This window comes from Fukomys damarensis, unplaced genomic scaffold, assembly GCF_012274545.1.
Source record: "Fukomys damarensis isolate Sample0158 unplaced genomic scaffold, DMR_v1.0_HiC HiC_scaffold_24, whole genome shotgun sequence".
In the NCBI taxonomy this organism is placed as follows: domain Eukaryota; kingdom Metazoa; phylum Chordata; class Mammalia; order Rodentia; family Bathyergidae; genus Fukomys; species Fukomys damarensis.
In genome coordinates, this window is record NW_022900936.1 from 6,976,641 (window position 1) to 6,981,789 (window position 5,149).

A 5,149-nucleotide genomic window follows, 5' to 3' on the forward strand; every position below is an offset into this window, starting at 1 on the left:
CCTCCCGCTCTCCCCGCGGGTCAGCCCGGGCCCCCTCTCCAAGTCTCTGGCGCGGGCCGAGGGGCGGGCCAGCCTTGTCTGGTGGCGTTGGGAAGCAGAGCCCGTGCTGTCCCCAGTTGTCCGGGCTCCCGTCTGGACCCTCGAGGTGCTGTTCATTCCCCTCCGAGGGAGAAGAGCCGCCGCCCCAGGCGCACCGAGACACGGATTGAGGCACACATTCTCAGACAACGAAAAGCTTTTCAAAAATAGCACTTCTTCCAAAGTCAAGAATATTTCCTCCGGCGAACATATTGGTTGGCTGATAAACTGCAATGTGATTTCAACCTGTGTTTTTAGAAATATTTTTTAGGGGCTGGGGATGTAGCTCAGTATCACCGCGCCTGCCTCACAAGCGCAAGGCCCTGAGTTCGATCCCTGGTACCGAAGGAATAAGGAAAAAAAATGTTTAAGGCTTTGACTCCATGTCTCTTCGTTTTCTCCAGCGGAAGCAGAATAATTCGGGTTATTGCGCCGGTACCATTTACACTCTGAGGGTGTAGACGAAGACACCGTTTACCTGGCCACAGAGTTCTTCGCGCTTCTTTCCAGGAGGCGGCTGAACCCTATCCGGTGAACGTTTCCGCTTGCGCCGCCCCTCCTCCTCTTCCTGTCTCTTTCTTCTTTTCGGGAGAAGAGGTCAGGAATGGAACCGAGCCCTAAGTGCTACTTGGCTCCCAAGGCCCAAGCCAGTTACACCTTTTATTAGGGTGTGAGGACTTAGCTTCCCTGGTTCGTTCGTTTGATTTCAGAGAGCTCTACCCATTGGTCAGGCCCTGAGCTGGGCATAGCGGGCTGGACAGATTAATGAGAAATCTGACTTTTTAATAAAATCCAAGCAGGTAGGAAGTTGCCCACCCATGGGGCAGCGCCGCTCAGGGAACAGGAAGTGACAAACAGGCTTCAACTTGTTTTCTAGCTCTGTTAACAGAGTCCGAACCGATGGTGAGAGCCAGACACATTTTAAACTGATTTAAACAGGATTGCGGGTACTGGCGGGTAGTGGAAAAGCCACGTGCAAATTTGCTGTAATTCCTCAGTAGTTGGACTAGGTCTCAATCCCTTTGTTACCTACACAAAAATAATTTACAAAATGTTTTTTGAAGTCTAAAGTAATTAAACCAGAAGATGCCTCCCTGTGTAAGCCATAGAAGGCTGCTTCATTGACGGCTAACCGCTTATTTGTGTTTCTGTTTAGCCTGATGCTAACTGGTTTCTGGAGAAGCTGTCACCCGAGACAAATGGAGGAAAGTGGGCTTCAGGTAAGATGTGGCCCGCTGTGACCCGCGGGCAGAAAGGGCTGGGATCCCAAGCTAAGCCCGCCCATCTCTTCTTTCCCATTATCTATGTCTGTCTCTCCATCCATCCATCCGTCCACCCACTCTAGTGCTGGGCCTTGAACCCAGGGCTTCCTGTAGGTGGGCAAGTGCTCTACTGTTGAGCTACAGTCCTAGCCCAAGAGAGCCTTGTTTGGACCCTGTTGGATTATTTGAGATCCAGCACTTGGATTTACTGAAAGCAAAACCCATAAATGCAAACTGATAGTAGTGATCATGCATAAACATTTAATCGCTTCTTTTGGGGGTGGCAGTACTGGTGATAGAACCCAGGGCTTTTATGCTGTTACATCCTGAAACCTTTCTAAGTTTTTCTTGGGGGGGGGGAATAGGATCTTATTAAACTGCTAAGCTGCCCAGGCTGAATTCAAATGATCTTCCTGCCTCAGCCTCCCAGAATTGGCTGGGATAACAACGTGTGTGACACCAAACCCAGACATTTTGTTTTCCAAGTGGCTTGGATTGAACTACAGAGCAAGAATCCATCCTGCTGTGGCCTTAGGAGATTATTTTAGAGCTGAAAATCCTCAGATGAGGGTTAGAAAAGCAATAATTTAAACACAGAAAAGTCCTAGCTGCAAGAAAAGAACAAAGGCAAAAGGGAAATGAGAAAATGTAGAATTGTACAAAAACCCTTTGACCAATTATTTGACAGTGGGTGTATTTTTCTAGTTACATTTGTTGGTCTGAATTTCTCAGCTACTCTTTTCATGTGTGAGTCCCGGAACTCGTTCTCTGCAGAGATGACTAATGGATCTTTTAGGAATCCGTACTTTAAAGTCAGTTTTCTGTGTGGGTCATGGAAGCGGCTCTACTTCAGATACTTTATCTGAGGGTTGTCAGGGGTAACGTTTCTCAGGAGCGTCTCCGAAATCATTATTCATAATTAAAAAGTGATTTGTAGAAATCACTGGAAAAATGCAGCATGTCCTATTCAAGCATGTTTTCAAGCCACGTGGAATAAATAAAACCACGGTCTCATTGGGAAATACTACCTCCCAGCCTTCCTCTGGCTGTGCCAGGAGGGTCTGATACAGATGTGTTAAGTTTCAGAGCCAAGAGATACATACTTGCTCTTCCCCCAAATATTTTTCTAGTGATATGCAAAGTATAATGTCACTCTTCAAAAGGTCCCTAAATACTAAATAGTACAGTCCAAGAGGTGGATAAGGCTACACAAAAAAGGAAGATTTTTTTAAAAAAATCATCTTAGGACTTAAAGGGGAATAAAGACCAGTAGACATGATAAAAAGACAGAATGGACTCTCTGGACACAGACCCACCTGTTATAGGTCAGTTAAATGACTGGTTTTCTGTACCTTAGTAGTGAAATTGTCAAGACCAGACATCCTGCTGCAAATTTTGTGCTGCAGGAAAAGTCAGTATGTGGTGTTTGCAAGACATTGGCAAAAAAAAGCCTTTCAGCCGGTGGTTATGTATGAACCCTTTCCTGGCAGAGAAGTGGGACGAGGTTCATGAAGGCTGTTTAGCAGCCTGCAGTGGTGAACACATTGGGTTTATGGTCTAACTTGCTTTGGGTGGCTAATATTTATGTAAAGAATCAATATTTAGTGAAGCAATTAAGTTAATCCAAACTGAAGCAGCTGCACTTGCTAAAAAAAAGGCTTCCATTTATCTCCCCAACAGAATGTGTAACCTCTGGCCCGTGCATGATCACTCAGATGTGTGACTTAGGACTCACCAGATCCCTTTAGTCCTCTTCACAGTTGGTGGGGTCACAGGTGGTGCAGTGACTCACCTGGCATGTGAAGGTGGCACAAGCAGGTTGAAGGCCGTGTGTCCTAGGCACGTTGCTCAGTCTGTGTGCACTCCAGGGCTGGGCTCGGAAGCAGTTTGCACTTTATGCAGGAAAAGGAATGCAGTGCTTGGGGTTAAAGAACCCTGGCTCACTCCTACCCACCCAGCTGCTTGTTGCAGAGACACACATTAAGTGGCCTGAGGGTACCAGGCTGCCAGCCAGGCATTTGCACAATAAATGTGAGCTCCTGATATTGAGGACATTCTCAGTCCTGACAACGACTTTGGCTGAGAATCTGGCCTGCTTATGTGAATCCGGTTCACAACCTTTGAACTAGGTATTCTGGTTTTAGTTATGTGTGCTGTGGAAATCATGCCTAATATGAAAGGAAGCCTTTTGCACGAGCATTTATATACTGGTTAAGGGTGCAAGATTTGGTGTCAGATCTGGCTTGACTGCTCTAAAATCCTCAGTTTTGTTATCTGTTCAGTGGGGATAATAGCAATTTCATAAAGAGGTTGTGAGCTTTAATTTAAAACTTTATATATATATGTATATATATATATACACACATACATCTATATAATGAATATAAAAGTGTAAAGCACACTCCCTGCAAGAAAGAAGTATTCAATAAGTGATAGCTACTATTACTATCACAGTGTCATTTATGATATTAAATTTGGGATCTTAATATTTATAATAAACTCTGAAGATGAACCATGCTAAATGGGTAGAAGGGGGATGATTAAATGGTGATTATATATATTCAATATATACATATATATTCAATGAAAACATGCATCTATTAAAAAGGTCTTCAAAGTTCTAATAACACAGTATAGTAAATATTTTCCTGCATAAAATCATTTCCAGACTCCCTTGCAGCTATCCTTCTTAATATGAATTAAGTTGTGGCCAACTGAACATACTTATTAGAGAACTGAGATGGAAGCCACATTTCTGCTGGCTTTGCATAGTAAAAGTGAATTCCTGCTATTGTTTTTGTGGGCAGAGAGAATCGGTGAATACTTCTGTGTGTGTCTGTCCGTCCATCTGTCTGTCTGTGGCAGTGTTAGTAGCAGTCCCAGTGGTGTTGGTCTGAAGTAGTAGCCCTCGTTCACAGGTAAGGGAATGTTGCTGGGTTTGATGGTCATAGTGATAGCTTCCTAGTCCTGTTATTTGTGGCCATGGCAGTACCAGCCCTTGCTTAGCTAGCCAGTTTCCATTACCCACCTGTCAGCGGGCCTGGATGCTACTCCCCTGTCCTTTTGGCACGTTTGTAAGCACTGAGGTCCCTCTGCTAAATCTCCTGCTGCTTCAAATAGCTCAGGAAATTTCTGCCCCTTAAGACTAAATTCTTGTACATTTAAGTTGGAAATTATACCTGCCCTATAAAACTCTGTTGTCTTACTTAATCATAATTGAGTAAAACAACAAAACTATAGAAAAATACCCAAAGGGTCTTCCTCACAATGTGGATTATGAGCATCATTAGTAAGGCCACAGATGATCTTTCCATCTTCTTTTCATTTCCCCATTTAAAAAATTTTTAAATTTTTAATATTTAAATCTTTTTGGAGCAGATGTTAGGGTTGAACTCAGGGCCTCACACCTGCTAAGGACACTTCTCACTGAGCTACACTCCCAAAACCCACTTTTCTTTTTCTAAAATGCACCTCTTTTGGACTTAAAATCATTTACCAAAGAATTCATCATTTAGAGCACAATTCAGTGGTTTTCATATATTCACATATATGCAAAATCATCTCCGTAGAAAATTTTACAGCATCCCATCATCTCACAAAGAAATCCCACTCCTGACGGCTGTTAATCCTTTATATCCTTTTTCCTACCACCAGCCCTTAGCAACCAACCACTAGTCTTCCTTCTTTCCTTCTTTCTTCCTCACAGCAATCCTCCTGCCTCAGCCTCCTGAATGCTGGGATTACAGGCATGCCCCACTACTCCCGGCTTCTTCTTCTTCTTCTTTTTTTTTTTTTTTTTTTTTTTTTTT

At 43.7% G+C, this 5,149-nt stretch overlaps 1 long non-coding RNA gene across 2 annotated transcripts in view; it reads left to right on the top strand.

The window, feature by feature from the left end:
• Nucleotides 1-397: 397 nt before the first annotated feature.
• Nucleotides 398-5,149, top strand: part of LOC104870799 — a 12,811-nt gene continuing 8,059 nt past the window's right edge. For both annotated transcript variants that reach the window (XR_782636.2, XR_782635.2), the window contains exons 1-2: nucleotides 398-609; nucleotides 1,235-1,298. This is a non-coding gene — a long non-coding RNA (uncharacterized LOC104870799). The remainder of the gene's footprint in view (nucleotides 610-1,234; nucleotides 1,299-5,149) is intronic.